Here is a 26,749-nt window from a genome sequence, read left to right as displayed (position 1 = left end):
GGCTTTCTGGGGAAGTGGTGTCTCAGTCTTCATCTTCAGGGACCTTGTTGACAATCAGGAAACCCGTCATTTCAAAATGCCATGTTACAGAAGGGCTTGACAGACCCAGCCCAATGTGGTAGGGTGGTTTGTAAGGGCCTAAGGAATGGGAGGAAGGAATATCCTCCATGGAGGCTGAATGCGGTGCAGCAGCTGAAGGAGGCAGGTGACCAGGCAGGAGTCGTTGAGGCCAAAGCCCAGTGGGTGGAAGGTGTAGTCGCATGAGCAGCCACTGGAGACCTTGCAGACATTGCATAGCGGAGACTAGGCATGCGTGTGCCCGTCTGGCTCCAGGGCTCGTTTGTTCAGAGCCGGGGACAGCGCCTGGCCCTCAACAAATGACTGGAGAGCCCTGGATTCGTTCAACCAGCAACCTTTAGCAGGTCCCTGAACATTTCCGGGGGGCCCTGGTGGTGCGACAGGGAAGCCCCGTGTCTCCTGTGAAATGCACTGTCTGCAACTCTACAGGTTGGATCTCTGACGCGTTGGGGACTACGTTTCCTAGAGAACCTAGCTGACAGAGGCGGCCTCCTACGCCTTTCAACTCCGGCAGCGGGCCGTTGCCATAGACCTGCAGGAGCAACCGACACCCGTGTCCCTCACCTCTTGGCCTGCTTGCGTGGGTTGTCGAGTAGAGTTGGGGGGTGTCGGGGGGATACAAGGCGCCGGAAGCAGTCAGTAGAGGGCCCGGAAGCTCCCGGTTCTTGTCCCCAGGGTGGTTGGTCATTGTTCAAGCGCGGTGGGACTGGTCCGTGTGGCTGCTTGGGGCGGTGAGTCCTGGCGCAATCCGGCCAGGAGTGTCGGAAAGGCCTGAGGTAGGGTGCGCAGCCGGTGGAGGACAGCAGGGGAGGTGGTGCAGAGAAGCACCACCCGTTTCCCTGGGAGCCCAGCTAGTCCTCCGGGAGAGGTGGCTCAGGGGCCCCTTGGCCCTAGAGTCCTGTGTGAGCGGGTCCTGGCCCGGAAGTGGTTCCGGGCTGAGGTCAGCTCTCGCCACCCTTCGCGGTTCCATCAGCCGGTTGGCGCTGTTATCCTACACGAGCCAATTTTCTGGGCTTCCCTCCTTCCTTTTTAGATTCACACCCAACCTACACCCTCAAAACTTCTCACTTCTTCTGGGGAGTCTCTGGATTTCCTCAGTCCAGACCTGAGTTCCTTTTTGCTCCCACTACTTGTGCGTTCATCCGTGAGAGTGATGGGGAGGGGTGCTCCCCGCACATGGCGATTAAAATCCAGACCCTTATACTGCCAAACTCTCTGTAGGTTCGCCCTGGCCACATGGCTCTTGCCTGTGCTGATCCTGCTGGCCAGAATGTTCTCTAGCCACCGCCTCTGGGCACCTGGTGGTTAGGTGGGTGTGCCGGGGGTGGGGGGGTGGGGGGGGGGGGGTGGTGGTGGTGGTGGTGGTGGTGGATGGAGGTTCCCCAGTTTGGGAACCTTGACCAACCCATATAACAACATGTGCTGGCACTGAAATTATGTGTTAAAGTTGCAATGGTAACAAATGGTCGTTGCCAAAAAAATTGAGACGGTGTGTAGAGATTTATGAAAAAAAGTGGACTCCTCCTCCAGTTACTTTCCCCAGATTTGCTTGCTGGGAGTTTGTTTTTCAGGACCCGTTTCTGAACATTTATTATAACAGTAGCTTCTGCATACATGCACACACACATACACCTCAGAATTTTGTTGCTTTAAAATATGTCAACATTAGTGGGATCACATTGTGTGAGGACTGCCACAGATTAGTTTCTTGTTGAACATTGTAGAGTGGACATCTCTACTTGACATTTGTTGATCTTGGCTAATTGGTATGAGCTGAGCCTCTTGGGCTCTGTAGGAGTCTGCCATGGGGGAAAGGAAGGCCTTCCAGCGTAGGTGTCAGCTGTTGCTATCCCTGCACCTGACCCATGCTGGCTGCCCTGCAATTGTTTTTAGTTTCCATCTTTCTCTTCCAGTTTGTCCTCTATGATGAAGTTTTGGGGTGATGGCGGTGGGGGGGGGGTGGTTCGTGGGGTCAGAGCCAATGACCAAGAAAGGATTCTTGAAGATATCTGGTGCAAAAAGATGATTTTATTAAAGCATGGGGACAGGACCTGTGGGCAGGAAGAGGTACACTGAGGTTGTGACAGGTAACTCATTATATACCCTCAGGTTGGGAGGGGGTCAGGGATAGAGTATGTCTTTAAGGAATTTTGGAAACAAGGTTTCCAGGACCTTGAGGGGCTAGCTGTTGCTAGGGAAACACCATTTATCACCGTTTAATAAAGCCTCAGTGATGAGACTCTTTAGATGCATATCGGGGAACCATAAGCTTGGAGTATGATTGCCAGCATATATCTTGAAGCAGTTGAAATAAAGGAAGTTGACTTACAGGATCCTTGAGGTTGGGATAATGTGAAGCCAAGGTTCTCTTTTGCTCCCAGCAAAGTGTCATCCTTGAGGTAGCTGAACTCCTAGAGGGAGGTCACTCTGCCGGTCTCAAGGACCTGTCAATGGGCTATAGGCAGTAAGGGAATTTAATTTTTCATTTGCCTTGGTTTCCCACATCACCATGGCAAGCACTTAAGCCCCTTTCCTTTGTTCTTGGGTAGCCAGGAGTGTCCGAGGAATATTACACATATTCCACCTGGGGGCAGGGGGCAGTATGCCAGCCTGTATTTTGCCCTTAGCTTGCCCTATGCGTCCCCATCACCCTACATCACTCTTCCTAGTGTCTGGAAGATTGTATCCTTCACTTGCTCTGACCCTCCCTGGGCACAGACCCTCTGCTGGTTCCCACCAGCACTTCTGTTTGGCTGTTGGTGGAGTTCTCTCAGTTCACTGAGATATGGCATATCCATGCCCTCTATCTCCAGGAACAACTCTCGTACCTTTACCTAGCCTGATATGAGCTACTGTAAACTCCCCCTGCAGGGGTGGGTTCACTCTCCTCTTGACCAGATTCCCAGTGCCAGGTGTTCTCTTGAAGGCACAGATGGGGAAGTTCAGGCTGGAGATATCCCCTACCAGGTTGCCAGCTAGCCAGACTTAGGGACAGTTTCTGCAAGAGGAAGTGACCTCGAGGGTATGGGTGGCTGGAAGGGTGTGCATGGTCTGTGGCCCTGATTGGGTGGGCATTTGTCCCAGGAAGACAGTGTGTGGCCTGAGTGAGTGCAGGTGAGACCAGCTTCCCAAGGTCTTGCCATGGCAGTAGGCCCAGCACCCCTCAGTCAAAAAGAGCTTGTGGTCATCAAGAGGGAGGATGATGAGGCCACCTCATGGGATCCTGAACCTCTCTCTAACCCTCAGCCCTCCACTCTGCTGTCCAGGCTTTGTAGGGACCCCTGACAGTGCTTCTGCAGCTTCTGCTATGAAGAGGCAGCAGGGCCCTGAGAGGCCCTGGCCAGGCTATGAGATCTTTGCTGCTGGTGAATGAGGCCTGAGTCACACTCCAAGGAGCAAATGATGGAGCTGTTAGTGCTGGAGCAGTTCTTGGGTGTGTTGCCACCTGACACCCAGGTTTGGGTGGAGTCCCAGTGCCCTGAGAGTGCTGAGGAGGCTGTGGTGCTGGTGGAGAGCCTTGCTCAGATGATGCAGGAAACTGGTGAGCCACAGGGGCCCAGGGGCCTGGTTGGGAGGCCCAGGGGCTGGGGAATGCAGAAGGGGACACAACCTACCACCCTGACCCAGTGTTCTTATCACTGGGAAGAAGACTCAAAAGCTGCAACATGTTTGGAGCATTTTGTAGCCTGTGAGCCTCCCAGAGATGTGAGCTTGACATTGGCATGACATTTCACCCTCTCAGGGTGCACCAGGCCTCCTTTCTCTTCCTTCTTTCCTTACTCAAAATGTCACTGGATGCATGCCATGTTCCAGGCATCTAAGTCAATCAAGGAAGGAAACAAGGTTTCTGCCCTATTGGAACTTGGTCTGTTTAGAGAGTTGGATAGTGAGACCACCAGTCATAATTAGGGTATCCTGTTTTCTCTGGAGGGGGTGGGGCACGAGGAGGTGAACAGAGATTGGCCTCGCCAGGGATGGCTTTGCAGTTCATGCCATGTGACATCTTCACTTTGGGCAACATGTGTCTGTATGCCTGTGGGGAGGGGATAATCATGAAACCGGCTGGAGAGATGGTTGGATAGGATGCCATCGTTCATCCTGGCATTTGTTCACTCATTTGTTCACAGATACCTATGCAGTGTCTTTTGTCTTCTTGGTCCTCTATATCAAGAGGTAGAAAACCTAGTGATGAAAAACAAAAACAGGTTTACTAAGTTATAATTTGCATACAAAAAAAGTATACAGTCCCTGGGTTTAGTATATTTGCAAGATTATATAACCATTACCATTGCCTCATACCATAATTTAAACATCTCAGAGAAACTGTGCCCATGAGGAGTCACTCCCCATTTTACTCCTAATGCCTTGGCAAACACTAATATTTGTGTCTCTATGGATTTGCTTATTCTGGACATTTCATTAAAGGGAATCATATGATATGTAGCTTTTTATGACTTGCCTCATTCATTGAGTGTAATGTTTTCAGTGTACATTTATGTTGTGGCATGTAATTATCTCATTTTTATGGTTAAATAATATCTACTATGAGTATATCACATTTTGTTTATTCATTTATCTATTAATGGACATTTGGGATGTTTGTGCCTTTTGGCTATTATGTATAATGATGCTGTGAATGTATGTGTATGTGTTTTTATGTGGACAAATGTTTTCATTGCTCTTGGTTATATACCTGGGGGTGGAATGACTGGTGAGGCTGTTTGACCTTTTGAGGAATGCTAACATACCACTCGTTTTAACAGAGAGGATTTTAATGCAAATAATTTAACAGGTATTGAAGGAAGAGAAAAGTATAGAAAAAAGGTGTCATGGCTGTAGGGACTGCAGGGAATAGTACCCTCCTACAGATGTAGGAACAAAGGGAAGAGATTGGAATTGAGACAACTAGAAACTGAAAAGAGGGCCAGTGCTGGGTGGTGCTGGGCTCTTTGAAGGGGACATGATGAAGCTAGTTCTGTACATGCTGCAAAGGCTGCAAACTGGATTCACTTACTGTTAAGGAAAACCTTGATAATGCAGGTTTTCACCTAGGCATGAATGTGAGGTGCAGGCGAGACATTTTGGATGAATGTGTCTGTAGTTTTTGTGGGGTGTTTGCTTGTGGTACTGTGCTCTTTTCTAAGCCTGTTGCTGGTGTTTTGAGGCCGGCTGTCTCCTGACTGTTTGCCTCCTCGTTAGAGGTCTCTTAGTTCCAGTTCCAAGCTTCTCACTGAATAGATGCTTAGGTGATACACACTATAAAAAGAGATTTTGCAGGGCACCTGGCTGGCTCAGTCAGAAGAGCATGTGACTCTTGATCTTGGGGTCATGAGTTTGAGCCCCACATTGGGTGTAGAGATTACTAAAAAAAAACTTAAAAAGAAGAAAGATTTTGCATTATAACATTGTGGATGTTGGAATAGCAGCCTACTAGTAGGTCACTAAATGGACTCAGGCCTGGTACTCATGTGGATCTTGTGGGATGTGCATGGTTACATCCATTCATCCTTGAAATAACACAGTTTCAAGTTTGCCATAGTTCACATTTACATGAAGACTCCTGCCTTTGCTCCATGCCCTTAACCTGGTCTCGGCCTATTGCTGGCCCCTCCAATGCCCCCACGTGAGAGAGGGTAGAGGGGCTGGCCCTTGCTTTCTCTGGGTGGCCTTGGAGATGATTGTTGTGATGCTGTCAGGGATTCCAGAAGCCAAATGTCTCAAACTATTTCCTTGGCTGTCAATGTCAAGGTATGTGTGTGGGTCCCCAAGACCACTTTTAGTCTTAATGATATGCTGGAAGGAGTCTCAGAATTCAACAAGGCTGTTATACTCGTGATTATAGTTTATTATAGCGAAAAGATACATATTAAACTCAGCAATGGAAAAAGGTGCATAGTCTGGGAGATAGTGGGCATAAGTTTCCACATGACCTTTCCCAGGGTAGTCATGTGGACAATGCTTAATTCTCACAGCAATGATATGTGACAGTGTAGCAGCCAGGGATGCTTACCCGAGTTGTGGCATCCAGGGTTTTTATTGAGGGTCAGTTACATATGTATGGAGTATACTAACCATAGTTACTCAGTCTCAACTCCTCCCAGAGGTCAGGTTGGTACAATGTGGACCAGGGTCACCACTGTAAGTCACATTGTTAGCATGAACTATCTGGTTTGGCCTAAGTCCTTAGGTAAACAGAGATACCTTTAAGAGGCAGAATATTCCAAGGGCTTAAGAGGTTACCTTTCAGGAGCAGGTCAAGGGCCAAACTTTTGGAATGTGCAAGGTTTGGACAACCCAGGCCTGCTGAGTCAACCCTTTCCTGAACATCTGGCTGCAGCCAAAGGAAGGCTCTCATGACTGTTTCCTTGGTGTTTCAGTGATTTGGGTTTCAGGGGCCTTGGATGTACTCTTAAGGTATGTATGTGTATGTGGACCAAAGGAGGAGGTGCTTGTTGGCCAGGGCAGGGTGTTCTGTGTGATTTGGATGGCAGTCCTTGTTCTCATTCAGCTCAGAGTCCCGGGCCAGCATCTGGGTACATGTTAACTGCCTGGGTGCCTGACCTCTGTGTCCTTAGGGTGGGGCTGAGGGCACTAACACTTTCCTCTCCCCTCAGTGCTGGCCCAGTCTCATCCCGAGGACCAGTGGTCTGGAGACCTGGCAGAGTCAGCCAAACTCTTCACAGATGGAGCTCAGGTGAGCTGTGAAGCTGTGAGTCTTTCAAAGTCAAAGATGCCACATCTTGCTGACCACTCCCCACCCCCACAACCTTCCCTTACCCCAGACCATGGAGGGTCACTTCAGCAGCTGTGCTCAGCCTCCCCCCACCTCCCCTCACTCCCAGGCTTGGCCCTGGAGCCTGCCCTGCAGCCTCCTTCGGCTTCTGGTTGTGAGTGTGGAGTCTCCCCAGGCTTATACTGTCTGAATAGTGGAGTAGGTGCTTGTCTTGAAGTCTCAGGTCCCCAGTGCCCAAACCCAAAGACACAGGAGTAAGTCTGGGACCAGATGGGGTTGCCTGGTCTCTGCTGCTTTTGGGTATGGCTAAACATTGCCATCAGGAAAGCCCGAATCTAGGTTTTTATTGTTGGCACCAGTTCATAATTTATTTTTTATTTATTTTATTTTATTTTTTTATTTTTTAAAATTTACATCCAAATGAGTTAGCATATAGTGCAACAATGATTTCAGGAGTGGATTCCTTAGTGCCCCTTACCCATTTAGCCCATCCTCCCTCCCAGAATCCCTCCTGTAACCCTCAGTTTGTTCTCCATATTTATGAATCTCTTCTGTTTTGTCCCCCTCCCTGTTTTTGTATTATTTTTGTTTCCCTGCCCTTATGTTCATCTGTTTTGCCTCTTAAAGTCCTCATATGAGTGAAGTCATGTGATTTTTGTCTTTCTCTGACTAATTTCACTTAGCATAATACCCTCCAGTTCCATCCACGTAGTTGCAAATGGCAAGATTTCATTCTTTTTGATTGCTGAGTAATACTTCATTGTGTGTGTGTATATATATATATATACATATATACATATATATTTACACACACATATATATACATGTATATATACACACATATATATACATATATATATAATACATATATATACATATATACATATATATATACATATATATACATATATACATATGTGCACATATATACATATATAATATATATACATATATATATATACATGTACACCACATCTTCTTTATCCATTCATCCATCGATGGACATTTGGACTCTTTCGATACTTTGGCTATTATTGATAGTGCTGCTATAAACATGGGGGTGCATGTGTCCCTTCGAAACAGCACACCTGTATCCCGTGGATAAATGCCTAGTAGTGCAATTGCTGGGTCGTAGGGTAGTTCTATTTTTAGTTTTTTGAGGAACTTCCATACTGTTTTCCAGAGTGGCCGCACCAGCTTGCATTCCCACATAATTTATTTATTTATTTTTATTTTTTTATTTAAAAAAAATTTTTTTTTAAACATTTTATTTATTTTTGAGACAGGGAGAGATAGAGCATGAACAGGGGAGGGTCAGAGAGAGAGGGAGACACAGAATCTGAAACAGGCTCCAGGCTCTGAGCTGTCAGCACAGAGCCCGACGCGGGACTTGAACTCACGGACCGCGAGATCATGACCTGAGCCGAAGTCGGCCGCTTAACCAACTGAGCCACCCAGGTGCCCCACATAATTTATTTTTTATTAAAAATTTTTTGTTTGAATATTTTATTTTCAAGTTATCTCTACCCCCCACATGGGGCTCGAACTCACCACCCTGAGATCAAGAGTTGTATGCTCCTCCCACTGAGCCAGCCATGTGCCCCACCAGTTTCCGGTTTAAAACAGCATTCGGTAGGTCCAGAGGACATATCTTTGGGCAGGACTGACTGCATCGGCCTGTAATGGGGGTTGAGATTCTTCTCCTGTGTCTGGGGTGCCTTGGCTGTGCCTCCTAGGTTGGCTTTGATCTTGGCTTTGCTTCTCTTGGGTCCCCACCCTAGCAGGCTTCTCCTCTCCATTTCTCTGTCCACCACTTGTCTTTGCCTGACTTCCCCAAAGTGAGTTTTCTCTTATTAATTTAGTCATAGTTTTTGTTGCAAAGAGATAGAAGGCAATACGCTGATTGTTATCAGTTTATCCTCCCATTATGTTTTAAATCTAACAATGTAACATATATGCATTATAAAGTAATTCAAATCTTAACAAAATATATAAAGGTCAAGCCTCACACCTGATCTGCCTCTTTGGAGATGGCCACTGTTAACCTTTGTGTGTCCTTCCTCCCTTGTTTTAAATTTTTTTTTTCAACGTTTATTTATTTTTGAGACAGAGAGAGACACAGCATGAACGGGGGAGGGGCAGAGAGAGAGGGAGACACAGAATCTGAAACAGGCTCCAGGCTCCGAGCCATCAGCCCAGAGCCCGACGCGGGGCTCGAACTCACGGACCGTGAGATCGTGACCTGGCTCAAGTCGGACGCTTAACCGACTGAGCCACCCAGGCGCCCCAATTCCTCCCTTGTTTTAAATACACATATGCAGCATACACACACACACGTGTGTGTGTGTGTGTGTGTGTGTGTGTGTGTGTGTGTGTAGGTATGTAGACACTTCTAAAGAAAGCCCCATTAATGGCGCCTGGGTGGCGCAGTCGGTTAAGCGTCCGACTTCAGCCAGGTCACGATCTCGCGGTCCGTGAGTTCGAGCCCCGCGTCGGGCTCTGGGCTGATGGCTCGGAGCCTGGAACCTGTTTCCGATTCTGTGTCTCCCTCTCTCTCTGCCCCTCCCCAGTTCATGCTCTGTCTCTCTCTGTCCCAAAAATAAATAAAAAACGTTGAAAAAAAAAATTAAAAAAAAAAAAAAAAAAAAAGAAAGCCCCATTAATGCTCTGCACCTGCTTTTTCACTCCATCTCCCGTTGGGGACCCTTCCAGTGTCAGAAGCAGCTTGACCCTTCCCTTTTAGTGGCTTTTTAGGAGTCATTTATCTTGTCCACCCCAGGACACACACCTGTCCTAGCTGCCACTCCTCTTTGCCTCCTCTGCCCTTATGGCTTTTCAGCACATGGATGTCCTTGGATCCCCTGCTTTGGTGCTGAGCACTGTGGAGGGCTGTTTCACCTTCAGTCCTCATGGTAGCCCTGCATGGTTGTCTCTTTTGGGCAGGAAAGGAAGCTGAGGTGTTTTGTGACAAATAGCTGGCCTTCCATTCCTTGGTCAGGCTTGCCTTGAAGTGGAGGGACCTTTTGGTCCTTGGGCATTGTACAGTCTCCCAAGGGATGGCTCTGCCCCATGAGATAGGGACCAAAGCTTGCTTCTGTGTCACAGGGTACTTGTGTGTTTGTGGTCCTAGCAGTAACCCAGGGGCTTCTCCAGGAGGAGAGAGGGTGTTGCTCACAGACATGGACTGAGCCCACATGGGAAGGAGAGCAGATCAGCCAAGGAGCATGCCCAGGGTCTCCTGCCAGGTGAGTGGGCCACACCCTGGCCCTCCCCACCCCTGACTGTCATTCCTGGAGCTTCCTGAGAGACTGCAAAACCTGAGAACTCCTACAGTTGCCCTGTCCACATGTACCCAAGCTGGGCTCAAGAGACTTTCTGTGAGTCACTGACATGCTGGTTGCTCTTGGGCATAGCCAGGATGCTTCACTGTGAAACTCCAGTCACAAGTCAGTAGTGCAAAGCTCAACTGTGAGAGATGCTGTTCCTGAAAGAAACTGGTCGGCCTTGTTGTGGAAGGCTACTAGGGAAATGAGTTTCCCTACTGCCTCTAGGCCCCTTGCCTGATTCCACAGTAGCCTGTCTGGGTCATTTTACCATGCCCATGTATAGTTGACCCTTAAATAGAATGGGCTTGAACTGCCTGAGTCCACTTATACGTGGGTTTTATTTTATAAATAGAGTATACTTCAGTAAATGTATTTTCTTTGTGTTTTTTTTTTTTGAATTTTTTTTTAACGTTTATTTATTTTTGAGACAGAGAGAGACAGAGCATGAATGGGGGAGGGTCAGAGAGAGGGAGACACAGAATCTGAAACAGGCTCTGGGCTCTGAGCTGTCAGCACAGGGGCCCAATGCGGGGCTCGAACTCACAGACCGCAAGATCGTGACCTGAGCCGAAGTCGGTGTTCAACTGACTGAGCCACCCAGGCGCCCCTGTGTTTTTAATAACATTTTTTCTAGCTTTATTGTAAGAATACAGTGTCTGATACATATACAAAATATGTGTTAATTGACTGCTTATGCTGTTGGTAAAACTTCCAGTCAACAGTAGTTAATTAGTGATCACGTTTTTGGGGAGTCAGAAGTTATAAGTGGATTTTCAACTGCTTGGAGGGGGGTTGGTGCCCCAACCCTTGGTTGTTGTTCAAAGATTAGCTATTCCCTCTAGCAAAGCAAAACAACAACAGAACAAAAACCATGCATTTTGATATCCTTAATTACATTGTTCACGGTCTCTGCAAGCTCAGAGCCATGAAATGTGTTTATTCTAGCAGGACAGCTTTTTGTTTTCCTCCTTGGATGCCTGGAAGCTCAGAGTTCAGTTTTATGTACAGTTGTTGTAAATTTTTGTACCCTGCTACAATGTGCTGAGTGCCCCCCACCACTCCCCCATTACTTTCTGATTTCTGTGTTTGGTCTGACATCAGTGTGTTATGTATTGTATCACACTGGATCCTTCAGGAGGTGGGTTGAAGTGGGTGATTTGGAACAGTGTGCCCATTGGGAGGCATTGTTGTAAAGTGGTAATGGGTTTTCAGAAGCTTGCTCCATTACTGAGGGTAAGTTAATTTAGTCTATGGGACCAGAGTTCATCCATTGCTCTGTGGCCAAATGAAAGAGATTTATCAATGGTCTTTAGCAGGTTTTATCCAAACTTGTCTGCACTTTCCACGAGTAAAATTTTCTTCCCATTTTACAGAGGGTCAGGGCCAGGGTGGCAGTAGCACTGAAATCAGCAGTCACAGGGTGGGAACACACTTATTCTTTAGCTGTGTCTGGAGAGAGTGATGCAGACAGAGCCTCCTCTACCATTTCTGGGCTGAAGATCTCTTTGAAGAGACCACCCAGCACAAGCCAGTGCCCATGCACCAAGTGGGACCACAAGGCTATCAACCTGCAGGATAAGCTTGAGGTGTTGTGGCTCTTTGAAGCCGGAGAGAAGCTCAGCAGAATCAGGAATGTGCTGGGGCTCTCCACCTCCACCATGGCTACCATTCGTGACAACCAGGAGAAGATCCGAGCCAGTTCCCAGGTGGCCACACTGCAGGCGGCCACCAAATTGATGCACAGCTGCAGCCTGGTGATGGAGAATATGGAGTGGAAGCTAAGCATGTGGATCAATGACCAGAATGAGCTCAATGTGCCCATCAACATCATGCTTCATCCAGGAGAAGGCTTGCAGCCTGTTCGAGGACCTCAAGTGGGAGCAGGGCGTGGGTGCCCAATTGGAGACCTTCGGAGCAGTTGTGGGTGGTTCGCGTGTTTTAAGGCATGCCAAAGCCTGCATGCCTTGGGGTGGGTGGTGAGGCTGGGGGCTGCGAGGCCATGGGCACAACTGCTGCATCTGTGTGCAGATACCCTGCCCTGCTTCAGAGAGTGATCCAGGAGGGTGGCTACACACCATGGTAGGTGTTCAATGTGGATGAGACTGGGCCTTTCTGGAAGCGACTGCCTGACAGGATGTTCCTTTCCCTGGAGGAGAAATCAGCCCCTGGGTGCAAAGCTGCCTGAGATATCCTGACGCTGCTACTCAGTGGCAGTGCGGCTGGCGATCTCATTGAAGTTGCTGCTGGTGTATCCCTCAGAGAACTCTCACACCCTCAAGGGCTTCTCCAAGCCCAACCTGCCTGTGGTGTGGTGTTCACACAAGAAGGCCTGGGTGACCATGAGCATCTTCCAGGAGTGGTGTGTGCACTTCTTCTGCCCAGTTGTGGAGAGGTTCTGTGCCCATCACTGCTTGTCTTGGACAGTGTCCCTGGCCACCCTGGGAACCTGGACAACCTCTCCGACCATGTGTGTGTGGAGTACTTGCCCAAGAACACGACGGCCCTCATCCAGCCCAAGAACCAGGGCACTGTTGCCACCTTCAAGGCCTGCTGCTTATGGAGGGTCTTCTGCCTGTTGGCGTTGAGGGTGGGAGGCAGGGACCAGCAGTCTGTGGTCTTTGACTTCTGGTGAGTATACAGCATCCTTGATGCTGTCTACAACATCTCTGACTTCTGGGAGGAGGTCCCACCAGCGACGCTGAGTAGGGGGTGGAGAAAGCTGTGGCCTCAGTGCGTCAAGCGGGAGGCCAGAAGGCTGCATGTGGAAACTCTGCTACAGATCCGGCAGGACATCCTGGCACTGACACATGTTGCAGGTTTCAGAGAGGTGGCAGAGGCAGATGTGGTTGAGTTGCTTTAGAGCCCTGGGGCAGACCTGTCCAACGAGGAACTGATTAGCAATTGGATGCTAATTGTCACCCTGTCCTGTTCTCTGAAATGATGCTGTGCCCCATCTGATTGGTTGGGGAGAGAGAGGAGAGACTGGTGGGTGAGCTAGAGAGGTAGAATACTCACCAGATCTCCAAGCCCCCAGCAAGGGGCATCCTCATGGCTGCAGGTGTCCCTTGGCCAGAACTGGATGCTAATTCTTCCTTTCTTCTTGTCTTCTCCCCTGGTCTCTCTGCCTTGCACTCCTCTCTTTACCGGTTTCCATTTGATACCTGCCATGCCCTTTTGACTTTCTTCTCCCTGTGGACACGGCTCATTCCAGACAGTGGTGGCATTTGGAGAAAAGGCCGTGGATCCCACAAGGGAATGCTGGGGGCCGCCCATTGCTCTGCAGACGGTGACCTTTGGGGATGTGACCTGTTTGGGTAAGGATGCAGATTTTGGGGAGTGGGTTGGCCTTATTGCTGGACATACAGGCCCTCAGGTGAGTGGTCTGTCTCCAGCTATGGGTTCCTGCTGCAGAAGGTCTTTACTCAAGACTACCTTCTTTCCACAGGAGTAGGGAGATGGAGGGCTGCTCTAGAGGACTGGTTATTGTTTAAATTTGGCCTGAAGGTTTTGCTGTCAAGCCTAGATGCCCACACATCTCCCATCTGCCTTCTGTACACACCTGTGCACACCTGGCGGGCATATGTCCAGACTCCAGCTCATATTACATACATGAAATGAGTACTACCTGCTGGCTGGACCTATCACACCTGAGCAGGAAATTCTTCTATCCCAAAACTTGGGCCATCTTGGACACCCAGAGCTCTGGCTTCTCCTGGGAGTGGCTACTGTGGGTGTATCTTGAGATCCCAGGGTTGCCGGTCAGCTACTCCCATTTGGGTGTCTGCACCACTCAATGTAGAATCAGAGTCAGATGAACAACAACAACAACAACAACAACAACAACAACAACAAAAATCAGAGTCAAATGAAAGATTGATTTTAAACACCATTTTTGGATATGTTAATCAGATAAGGGAAGAGTCACTTGCTGTTAGTTTGCCATGGGGTGTGGGGCATGTGGCCCATTTCCATTTAGGAGTCCAAGCCTGCTGGTCAGTGAGTGCCCAACTGCCCCGGCAGGGAGACCTGGCTTAGCGTTTTTGGTAAACTGTGCCTGCATTACTTTCCACCTGGTATTGCTCCCCACTGTTATCACAGCTCCCAACTGCATCCAGGGAGGATCTTGGGTGTGATGCCAAACAGTTTTATCATTGTTTTGACCTTTTGCTGTCTAAAAAGAGAGAAGACAATTCCATGTATTTCACAAGTGACAAGTACAGTGAGATCATTGAACAAGTGAAACATACCAAACTACAAAAGAGGAAGTCTACCCTCTTGCTCCGCTGCCTGAAGTGATTTGTTATCTGTATTGGGAACAAGGAAATGCCAGTTATCCCCCTGGCAGAGGCAACATGAGTTTTTGCTACTGTATTAAAAACAAGAACATGTATGCACATGTATTGCTACTGTATTAAAAACAAGAACATGTAGCACATGAGGCCCATGTTAGCATTGGGCACGGAGGGAAGCCTAGGATGCTGGCAGAGCTAAAGAGATATAAGAATGTGACACGGGAAGCCATACTCCTATACTTGAAGCTATATGCAAATCCTGTCAGCAGGAGTTGCATCCTCTGAAGAAAGGTATGTTGGAGACTGATGTTTGTGGAGACCAGGAGCCAGTGCCAGGTGGACCTTATTGACATGCAGTCGCAGGCCAACGGACAATTCAAATTCATCATGGTCTACCAGGGACACACAACCAAATTTGTCCAGTTGAGGCCTCTGACCAGCAGTAGTGGTGCGGACGTGGCCAGATGTCTGCCAGACATCTTCTGCATCTATGGGGCCCCTGCTGTTCTCCAGTCTGGGAATGGAAGATACTTTGCAAATGAGGTGAATGGTGTATTTAAAGGCACACGGAGTGGCTTAACAATCATGACCAGAAAGCACTATCTGAGCCAGAGCCCAGGCAGCCTAGAGAAGGGCCACCAACACATGGAGAGCATGCTTGTGCCTGGTTCACACAGAGGGGACCAGCACTTGGATCCTGGGGCTGCACTTTGTCCAAGTGATGAAGAACAGAATGTTTTTTGTTGTTTTGTTTTATTTTTCATTTTTAAAGATTTTATTTTAAGTAATGTGTATACCCAATGTGTGGCTCGAACCCACAACCCTGAGATCGAGTCGCATGTTCCACTGACTAAGCCATCAGGTGGCCCAAAGAACAGATTGTTTAACCGGAGCATCTGGGGCTCACCTTACGAGGTGATATTTGTTTGTGACATCAAAGTAGATCTATCAGTGTCCTCACTGTCCAGTGGAGCACTCGGCAGGCTGGAGACAGAAGAGGATCTGGAGGAGCTGCTGCAGAGTGTAAGAATAGATACTCAGAGGTCTGAGAATGAACACGGTGGCCTCACTGTCTCCTTGCTGGAGGTGCCAAGAGTGGTGTATGCCCTCTGGGCTGTGGGGAAGCCCATGTACGTGAATCCTGCATGACACATGTGTACGTGTCTGTGGCAAAGACTCTGGGTTTTGAGAATGTGGAGACTCAGGCGTCCAGGAGAGCCTTGTTGCTTCCCTCAAGACTCCCATTTAAGAAAGTGAAGTTGGACTCTGTCAAAGCACTTTCTGGTCCTGGTATTGGCGACACTGGCAGAATTTCCATCCTGGATTTAGACAGGGAAGGCTGAGCTCAGAAACACCCTGTGTGTGATCCTTTCCATCAAAGATGGGCAGTTTTATTGATTAGGCAACAAACTAGGAACGATTGGGCAGTTTTTCATGAGGAGACAGTTCACGATGTTTTCAGAGGCTTCGGTTTCCATCAAGGAGGTCTCACCTGAGGAATGGTCCCTGAGGGAACTCTCAAGGGTCCTGTCTGTCACTGGCAGGCAGGGACACAGGCAGTGTGTATGTAAAAGTCAAGTGTGGGACCAACAAATGTCCCTGCAGAGCCTCCCAGTTTCCTCTGTTCCTCCAAGTGTCATCTCAGTTTCTGCTGTAATTAATGACCAGATGCTGATGAAGTTCTCTGCAGCCCTCCTCTCTGTGAATCAGAAACTTCTGACATGAGGAACCTGGAACCTGAGCCTCTGCCTCACTTTGTTTGCATTGTTGTACTGATCACCAAATGGGCTTTATCTGTGGTCAGGGGTTGGTTGACTTCAGCGTAAATGTGTTCAATAAAGAACTGTTTTTATTTGACTGTGTATATTAGGTTCTGTCTAGAGTTTGCTTCATCAGGACATATCTGTGGGTTAGAGCTAGTAGGGACAGGAGGAGAGTGGCCATAGCCAGTATCTGGGAGGAGACACATGGGTAATAGGACCAGGCAAGGGATGAATATGGTGTTGGGACAGGGAGGAGAGGCTCAACTCCTAGCTTCAGTGAGGAGGATCCTGTCCCTGGAATGTGGCATCCAGCTAGAGATGGAGCATGGCTTTCCCGGGAGGAGACTCGTGGCTAGAGGTACAATGAATAGGGCAGGTGGCTCATGGAAAGGGTGAGCAGATCTTGGCTCCAGGGATCCCTGGACTTGGCTTTTGCTATGAGCTCCCACTCCCCCAGTCTCCTTTCTTCTTTCCTTCAGATATCCAGCCAGAAGAGAGAACTCTGTGGAACTTGTGAGCCGATAGGAAGGTAGTGTGGGCCTCAGAGGAGGGCCTGAAGATAGAGGAAGTTCCCATAAAGTCCATCAAAGTGAGGATCTCCATCTTCAGCCAGATCTGGAGGCAAGTGAGTAGGTGCCTGCCCAACCCTTCTTTCAGGTGCTCATGTTGGGCTCTTGGACCATGCCATGAATCAGCAGGCATCCTTGCCTAGAGGAATGCAGGGAAACATCAATGTTTTAGGGAGTGCAGGTATTCTGGAGGCATGGAAAGGCATCTACCACAGAAGGCTTCCTGCAAGAGGGTGAGTGAGGCAGTGAGTTGAAAATGGGTACAGGAGAAGACGTGAAGAGAGAAATTTCCCACATTCATTGCATTAGAAAAACTTCCTTCTGGTACCAACTATGTTCTTGAATAAAGAATGTTTTCTGATGAGGGACTTTCCCACATTTATTAGGATCTTTTTGAGCATGAATTATGTCATGTTTCAAAAGGAGAATGGTTCCCTGGCTAAAGGCTTTTCCATGTTTACTGCATATACATGGTTTCTTTCCATTTTGAGTTCTGCAGTGTCCAAAAAAAAAAAAAAAAAAAAAAAAAAAGGGGGTGGGTGGGGGCTGAGCAGGCACTTCATTTGTTGCCAAATTTACTGTATTCCCAAAATTTCTTCCCTGAGCTGGCTGGGCATCCCATGTCAGAAATCTCTTTCCTGTAGGTATGGTAGTCTTATCTACACAGGAGTGACTCTGTATGCTGGCAGCCTTTCTGTCTGTCACTAATATCCAAGAGGTATTTGTCACTTGACCCAGATCTCTGTCCTTGTTTGCCTTCTGCACCGCCCCCCCCCCGCCCCCCCTCACCCTGACACTCTCAGGCCTCATTCACCTAGATATCTGGGAGATAGTTCTTGCTGAGTAAGGATGAGTTCTTACCCTAAGTGTCCTCTTTGTGAAGCCTCCAATCTGGGAGATACAAACCATTAAAAAGTCTCTTGAGTACTGTGCTGGGAATTAATATGGCAATCATGAGATTGGGGTAATAAATCAGAACTTAATGCCTGCTGATGTTCATTATTATGTTATTAAAATCCACACTTAGAATAGTTTATATTAGTTAAATGCTTTCTATGGGCTAGACACATTTTCTAGCACATAATGTGTAATTAATTCACACCACTACCTTCAGAGGTAGGTCACACCATTATCTCCCTCCTATAGATGATGATATTGATGTAATTGCCAAAGGTTATATCACTGATAAAGTACAAACAAAAGCAGACTGGATGCACAGATGTTGCTTTAAAGTACTTCATTTCACAGAGAAAACCCAGAAATAACCCAAATGTCCAATGGTTGTAACATTATATTTCATAGAAATGTTGAAAATAATGTGGCCTAATTAGATGCCCACTTTTATGTTAGGTTAAAGTAACAGACTACAGACCACAGGGACGCTTGGGTGGCTCAGTTGGTAAAGCATCCGACTTTGGCTCATGATCTCGTGGTCTGTGGATTCATGCCCCGCATTGGGCTCTGTGCTGACAGCTCAGAGCCTGGAGCCTGCTTTGGATTCTGTGTCTCCCTCTCTCCCTGCCCCTCCCCTGCTCATGCTCTCTCTCTCTCTCTCTCTCTCTCTCTCTCAAATAAATATTAAAAAAATTAAAGTAGCAGACCACAAATTACTTATATGTACATTTTTGTTTTTATTTTTGTTTAAAGTTTATTATTTAGAGAGAGAGTGAGAGCAGGGGGAGGGGCAGAGAAGGATGGAGAGAGAGAATCCCAAGCAGGTACCACGCTGTCAGACCAGAGCCTGAAGCAGGGCTCGATGTCACGAACTGTGAAATCATGACCGAAGCTGAAATCAAGAGTTGGATGCTTAACCGACTGAGCCACCCCGATGCTCCTGTAGGTACACTTTTAAAAGTGCTTTATAAAAATGACAGTAGCTCAACTTCTGGGGAAGATGGTGGAGTAGGAGGATTCTAAGCTCACCTCATCCCATGGATGCAACAGCTAACACCCACATCAGTGTAAATAACCCAGAAAATGACCCAAATACTGGCAGAACAGGCTCTCCACAGCTAAGTGTAGAGAAGAGGCCACACTGAAGAGGGTAAGAGGGGTGGAGATGTGGTTGGGAGCCAAACTGACCTGTGAGACTGTCTGCAGGAGGAAGAGACACTGTGGGCAGGCACAGAGAAGGGAGAGAAACTGACCCTCACAATAGTCACCCTAGGCTTGGGGAACCCACACAGGAGAGTTGAATTCCCATAACGTTTGGCTTTGAAAACCAGAGGGTCCTAATTTCGTGAGTTCTTACAATCAGTTGGGCTTAACATCTGGGACTTTAAAAAACAGTGGTTTTGGCTCTAGGAAAGGTGGAGGGTGAGAGGAAACTGAGTACTTGCCCTTAAAGAGAGAGCACAACAAACAGTTCCACTGAGATACAGCATAGAAACAGCAGTTTGAAAAATGCCTAGTTTATTAGGGAGGGAGGTTTGCTTACCAATCACAGAGATATGCTGGAGGGGCCGAGATCTTTGGAAGACTTCAACAACAAAAGAACTGTCAAGCACCATTTCCTTCCCCTGCCCCCCAGCCTAGATACATGGACACCTGAGGGAACCAGCAGAGCATGAACCCTCTCCACCTAGCTTGTCAACAGTGTGCCCTATCCCCTATGCTCTTCTGTGGATCCACCCCCTCTATCTCAGCCTAGGCAGTTTTCTCGGATAGCTGCAGGTCCCCTCCCGCAGCAGCACTGTGCGGACTTTGCTGGCACTGTGCACCCCACCTCCATGCAGACCTGTCCCCTCCAGCCTGATGGCAGGAATTTTCAAAAGTGTCTCCAGAAGACAGGCATAGACCTTGCTAACACTGTGCACCCCACCCCCATGTTCTACTGTGGACCTGCCCTCATCAGGAGTCCATTCAAAGCAGTGCCACAAGCCTGGCAGTGTGCAAATGGCCCCGACAGGAGCCACCACCACTCCAAAGTGACTTCTGAACTGGGGAGAGGGGAAGATAACCACACAGACTAGTCAGATTGCAGCCCCAGCAGTGGGCTGGGGGCAGACATCTGACCTGACAGTAGGCAATGTCCCCTTCTCAGGGAACAGGACAGATAGCATGCCCTGCAGTTTTGTGCTACTGCAGCTCTAGCAAGTGCCTGGTCTGACTCAAGTCTAGCCTAAGGTAGCTCCAGACTGGCTCACTAACAACATAGAGACCAAACCCTGCCCACAACAGGCAAAGGGAGCCCTTGCAGATGACCAGACTGAAGGAAAAAGTGGCTCAGCCACAACAGTAGGACACATGCAACACATAGATACCCCTGAAGCACCAGGTTCTGGTGAACAGGGATAATTGCACTGCAGGGCCCCACAGGACCTCTTCTTCATAAGGCCAATACTTTTAAGAGCAGGGCACATGCCTAACTTTCCTAACCCATAGAAACAGACACAGAGAGTTAGTAAAAATGAGGAGACAGAGGAATATGTCTCAAATAAAAGAACAGGACAAAATCCCAGCAGAAGAGCTAGGTGAAATGGAGATAAGTAATATGCCCAATAGAGAAATTAAAGTAATGCTCATAAAGATGGACGCCTGGGTGGCTCAGTTGGTTGAATGTCCGACTTTGGCTCAGGTCATGATCTTGCAGTTCGTGGGTTTGAGCCCTGCATCGGGCTCTGTGGTGATAGCTCAGAGCCAGGAGCCTACTTCGGATTCTGTGTCTCCCTCTCTCTCACTGCCCCTCCCCTGCTCACGCTGTCTCTCTCTCTCTCTCTCTCTCTCTCAAAAATAAACATTAAAAAAAAAAGTAATGGCCATAAAGATACTGGACTGGAGAAGAGAGTAGAGGACCTCAATGAGACCCTCAACAAAGAGATAGAAAAAAAGAACCAATCAGAGATGAAGAGCTCAATAACTGAAATTAAAAATATACTAGAGGGAATAAATAGTAGACTAGAGGAAGCAGAAGAATGGATCAGCAACCTGGAGGGCGGAGTAGTGGAAAGTAATCAAGCTGAACAGGAGAGAGAAAAAAGAATAATGAAGAATGAAAATGGATTAAGGGAACTCAGTGACACCATCAAGCATCATAACATTCACATTATAGTGATCCCAGAAGAAGAGATAAAAGAGGGCAGAAAATATATTTGAAGAAATAATAGCTGAAAACTTCCTGAATCTGGGGAAGGAAACAGAAATCCAGATCCAAGACATACAGAGGGCCTCCAACAAAATCAACCCAAGGAGGTCCACATCAAGACACATAGTATTAAAATGGCAAAAAATGATAAAGAGAGAATTCTAAAGGCAGCAAGAGAAAAGAAAACAGTTATCTGCAAGGGAAATCAATAAGGCTATCAGCTGATTTTTCAGCAGAAACTTTGCAGGCCAGAAGGAAGTGGCATGATGTATTCAAGATGCTGAAGAATCCCCGTCCCCCCCCCCCCCCCCCCCCCCCCACTACCCTGCAACCAAGAGTACTCTATCCAGCAAGGTTATCAGTTAAGTGTCTGACTTCTCGCCATTCCCGAGTTCAAGGCTTATGTTGGGCTCTGTGCTGACAGTTCAGAGCCTGGAGCCTGCTTCAGATTCTGTGTCTTCCTTTCTCTCTGCCTCTCCTCTGCTCATTCTCTCCCAAATATGAATAAATTTGAAAATTAAAAAAAATGTAATCAATATGCCAAAGTGGCACATTTGGGGTGACCTACCCTTGGCCCCTACACCATCCTGTGACACTCCCACATCCTAAATAACTTTATTTTAGAGGATTATGATTTACTCTTTTGGATGTAAAAATGCTTGGGTTTTGACAAATGCATAGTGGCAGGTATAAATCACTCAAATACCATGGAATACTTCAAACCCCTACCACTTGATCCTTTTATCATCTCTAGTTTTGCCTTTTCCAGAATCCCCTATGAATGGGATCACATAGTATGTAGCCTTTTCAGACAGGAGTCCTTCACTTAGAAGGATACAGGTAAGGTTCATCCATGTCTTTGTATGGGGTGATGGTTCATTTGCTTTTATTGCTGAATAGACTAACAGGAGAAAAACAAACAGAAGTTAACTTGCATATGTCCTGTATATGGCAGATACCCAGGAAAACGGAGTAACTCCCCGATGTGGCCCAGTCCTCACCCTAAATGCTATCTTCAGCTAAAGACCAAAAGATTTTGGGTGGTGGGAAGGCAAGTTTAGTGTTGTTGTCAGGCAAGCATAGTAAATGAGGGTATGGTTGTTATGAGGATTTAAGTGTGTGTCTTCTCTTTTGGTAAGAGTTTCTTGAGATTTAGTCGTTCTTCTGTTCTAAAAGGGCGACACCCTTATTGTAGCAGGATTCTCACAGGGAGTCATGACACTGAGGCTTTTCTTTCCAGGAAGCACTTTATTCCTGCTGGCACCGTTCAGTTGGGTTTGTACCGGAAGAACTGAGCCCCGAACACCACGTGGCCCCCCTGTACACCACCCACCTGCATGCATCCACCCCCATGCATACATCCACCTGGCCCCCTGCATGTACCCACCTGCACCCTGCATGCACCCACCTGCCCCTCTACACACACCCACCTGCCCCCTGCCCCACTGCACGCACTCATCTGCCTTCACTCCACCTGCATGTACCCACTCACCCACCTGCCCCCCTGAGCACATCCACCCCTCTTTCTGTACATCTGCACACAGATATTTGCCCCCCTGCCCCCCTGCACAGTTGTGTGCCCAGTACCACCCAGCATACACCCACCTGCCCCACTCCCTCCCTTCACACATTCACCAGCCCCTGTGCCTGCACCAACCTGCCAACATACATGCACCCACCTGACCCCCAGCCCTTCTCCATGCACCCGTGTGCCCCCTGCATGTATCCATTCACCCCGATGCCCCCTTCCTATACCCATCTTCCCCCCTGCACCCACTCACCCACCTTCACTCCCCCTGCATGCACCCACCTGCCCTCTTACATGCACCCAACCACTTTCACCTCCCTGTGCACACCCACATGGTCCCCACATGCACCCACCTACCTCTCTCATGCACAGCCCTACCTCACTGCCCCTCTCTCCACACCCACATGTCCCTGCATGCACCTCTGCCTCCCTGAACCCACCCATCTGTTGCCCCACATGCTCCCTCCCACTCCCTGCATGCACCCACCTGCCCCTGCCTCCTTGAACACATCCACTGGCCCCCCTGCACGTACTCACTTTTCCCCTTCACGCACACACCTGCCCCCCCTGCGCGCACCCATCCATCTTCAGTTCCCCTGCATGCAGCCAGGGGCCTCTGTCTTACATTTTCCTAACATAAGCCAGGATTCATTTTCAGCTCCTGGGATATAGTCTCTGAGATGTTGGTCTCTTGTCTTCCTGGTGTCATCACTGAAATGAATTACTTTCTTGTGTCATTTCCACTCACATCTCTGCCTTTGGATTCTGTCGGCATCAAGTGCCCCCACCCGGTCTGTTGGTGACCCTGGATTGGAGACCTTACACCCCCTTACCCCTGTCACAGGACACTGCAAATTGCAAGGAAGAGATGAGGCCGAGCCCTCCTGGGGAGACCCGGCGCACTGGCAGGGAAGGACCCCGGGGCACCACCTCCCAGGAAGGAAGAACGGGTGTCTAGGCCTACAGCAGGTGCAGCTGAGCCACTGACACCCTGAGAGGCTGCACGACAAGACTGGAGCCAGGGAAGCTCTAATCCAACTTGGAACATGAAGAGGAGGATTTCCCTCAGGATCTTTCTGGATTCAGATCCTACATTGCTGGAGGTTTACCTCAGAAGAAAGCCCAAGAATGGAACTTCTGATTTGTTGTCCTGTAATGCCCTCTCTGGAGGGAAGGTCTGCATGAGTGACAAGATGGTTCTTCCACGCGGCTGTGGGCAGCTGTGGGACCTCCAAACAGGTGCTGCTCTGCCCTCAGCGGTGTCTCTGCTCTGCTCCTGTCCTCCCTTTTCCTGGTGTCTGTGAAACGAGCAGAGAAATGGAAGAGCCAGTGAAACTTGGAAGAAGCCGTGTCCCTTTACATTCTTGGGACCGTCAGACCTGATGCTCACGGGATTGCTACTGTGAGTGTGGACAGAGGAAACACCTATGGACACTAAAAGGCTGTTGGCATGAATCATTACAAACGGTCACAGAATCTGCAGTTTCAGGGCCTGGATCAGGTTAGGGTTAGCCCTCCTGAGACACACCAACATGTCTAATGGCCCCTCTGCCCATAAAGGTTCACGGTGGCTGGGAAGTCATCGCTTCCACCCGATGGATAGTGACAGTACCTCTTGAACCCACCTGCTCAGAGCAGCACAGGTGACAGGGACCCGTTTCCAGCCTGGCCTCCCTACCCCACACAACACCTGCTCTCCAGCATCTTCCCTGTTTCTGAGCCTCTCATCTCTTTCTGTCTGCCTTCCATCCCCTGTCCCTAACTTCCTGCCAAGTATTCCGATAAGCCAGCAGTTCAGCTCGGGGGTGGGGGTGGGGGAAGTGGGTGGCCAGGAGAGCCTCACCACACTCAATGAATTTCAGGACATTCTGGCTATTTCCTCCCAGGCCAAAAGACTGCCCAGCTCCCTGGAAGCATCCTGGCTCTTTACTGACAATGAGGCAATGAGGGCACTGTTGAAATCATCATTATTTTAAAATAACAAGTATTGATGAGGATGTGAAGAAGAAGGAACCCTCCTGGTGGGAATGCAAACTGGTGTAGTCACTGTGGAGAACAGCATGAAGAGTCCTCAAAAAGTTAAAAATAGAACCATCTGATGGTCCATAAATCCCCTCCTGGGGATTTACCCGAAGGAAAGGAAATCACTGTCTGGAAGAGATCTCCTCACCCCCACATTCATGGCAGCATTGTTCACAATGGCCCATCATGGAAACAGGTTAAGTGTCCATCCAGTGAGTGATGCATATATGAATGAATATTGCTCAGCTGTAAAAAAGAACAGGCAGATCTGGAGGACGTTATGCTGAGTGAAATAAGCCAGACACACAAGGAAAAGGCTGCGTGGTTTCACTTACACGTGGAATCTGAAACAGGCAGAAGTTGAGTCTTACATGTGTGGAGCCCCAGGCACCCCACTCAGGCCTGCCGGGGCCCAGGGAAATCAGCAGGGACCCACTTACCAAGCACAGAATCGTGCAAAACAATACATGCTGTAGCTTCCATCTGGGCATTTCTGTGTTTTGGATGCAGTGGTAGGTGACCCCAGCAAAGTCTAGTTCTGTGGTTCAACCTCAGCTGCCCTTGGCAGCATACATCCCTGTGGCTCTCTCACCAGCCTTGCCCTCCCCAGAGAAGCTTCTAGATGTTGGGAGGGTGTCCTGAGGATGGAGGGCCAGGCAATGGATCTGCTCCCTTTGCTCCAACAGGGCCCTGGACCCCCAACAGCCCGAGATGATTCTCTTTGCAGTGGCCCCAGCAGCCCTCTGAGATGCAACGCAACATCCCCGGTCAGCAGGGGCAGCCACCATACTCCTCAGTGATCCAGCCCAGGGCCCATCAGCGCTGTGGCCGAGACTTGGGCTGCAGAGGCTGGAATGTGGCGTCTGAACAGCCTGCTGTGCACAGGTCAGGCCCTGTCTCTGTTTCTCTCTCTCAGTCTCTGTCTCTGTGTCTATCCCCCATGCGGTCTCTCTGCTGGGTGCCCTCACAGTCCAGCTTGTCACATGGACACTACTTGAGCAGGTGTCCCAAGAGAAGCAGGTACAGCTGCACGGCCCCTTCAGTGGGAGCCTCGGGAGTCCCGTGGGCCACAGAGCCCACCTGGGGAGCTGTGGGAGCCCAGGGAGAGGTCGACTGTCCAAAGCCCAACCCCCGACCACCCCAGGACACGGCTGCCTGGCCAGATCCCCTCCTGCCTGCAGGTGGCCTCCACAATCCTCAGGGTCGGTGGGCAGCTCCCCACCTCTCCTCCATCTGGATGTGACACCCTCCGGGTCCCTTGTCTTCCATGAGTGTGCTGTTAGGTGGGTGGCGTGGTTCTAGATATGGCTTCTAATTCCAAGCAGGGTCTATGTTCAGGGCTCCTAAATAAGTTCAAATCTCGATTCTGTTTGGATGAGAGAAGGAAGAACATGAAAACGTGAGCAATGAAGCCAACAATAACCCATCATTTAAATCCTGCTTCTCACACTTGTCTTGGAAACAAAAGTGATCCAAGGAATTCATGCCCAGTCTCCACCCAACAGAACCCTGCTGAGGCATCGATGGCCTTGCAGATCCTCTCCAGCAGGTGAGATGAGGCCAGGTGGATGCAGGCAGGGCCGGCTGCAAGGACAGCTTCTCCGGGAGCTCCCCAAAGTGGAGATCAGCCCGCACATGGGACTTCCGGCTAATCTGGATCAGAACCCTGTGCCCATGTGTCTGGGGACTCATCTCCACCTATCTGCAGGGCCTTCCAGGCTGGTGTGGTTCCTCCACCAGAAATGTGAAATCTTCTGTCACCATATACATTTGGGAAATGCCGGGAGCATCTCCTCGGGATTCAGCCCCAAAACGGATGGGCATGCACACTGGGCAGGACCCAGCAGCGGAAGCTCAGTGCCAATGTGAGTGTAAGTGGTCGGGCCACCTGGCAAGCATCTGGCAGCTTCCCCTGGAGGGAAGCACTCACCTGGCCTATTAACCGGGACAAATGAAAATACGTGCCCCCCACCCCTGCTAAAGCCACCTGCCCCTGTTTGGACAATCACCTGTCTGGACAAGGAGGCCAGCACGTCCTGCATGTTGGTGGCGGGGGGGAACTCAAGCCCCGGGGTGTCAAGGGCACAGCGCTGGCTGCCATCTACCTCTGCCCACTGGGAATGCTCCGTGGAGGGTCCTCTAACCAGACTTGATAGACAGAACATATAGACTGCACACTTTTGTGTGGGACTCTTGACACTCAGAACCATGTCTCAGAGATTCATCTGTTTCCTGGCGTGGACCCTTCATTTTCTGTGGCTGAGTGGTGTTCTACCATGTGAACACTCCGGGATTCCTTTGTCCGCTTGGATGGTTCTTAATTTGAGGTTACAATAAAGCTGCTATGAGCATTC

General features: G+C 49.0%; 1 long non-coding RNA gene across 2 annotated transcripts; it reads left to right on the top strand.

Moving 5' to 3' along the window:
• Positions 1-1,427: 1,427 nt before the first annotated feature.
• LOC125915652 (uncharacterized) lies at positions 1,428-26,749 on the top strand. Of its 2 annotated transcripts, XR_007455717.1 has the most exons (7): positions 1,428-6,772; positions 8,329-8,443; positions 9,942-10,056; positions 16,672-16,817; positions 25,082-25,280; positions 25,775-25,944; positions 26,104-26,749. It is a non-coding gene; the product is annotated as an uncharacterized LOC125915652 (long non-coding RNA). The 2 variants fall into 2 exon arrangements; XR_007455718.1 differs by lacking the exon at positions 8,329-8,443.

Source organism: Panthera uncia (genome assembly GCF_023721935.1).
Source record: "Panthera uncia isolate 11264 chromosome E2 unlocalized genomic scaffold, Puncia_PCG_1.0 HiC_scaffold_19, whole genome shotgun sequence".
NCBI classification, from domain to species: Eukaryota; Metazoa; Chordata; class Mammalia; order Carnivora; family Felidae; genus Panthera; species Panthera uncia.
This window is presented reverse-complemented; position numbering and strand designations above follow the sequence as displayed.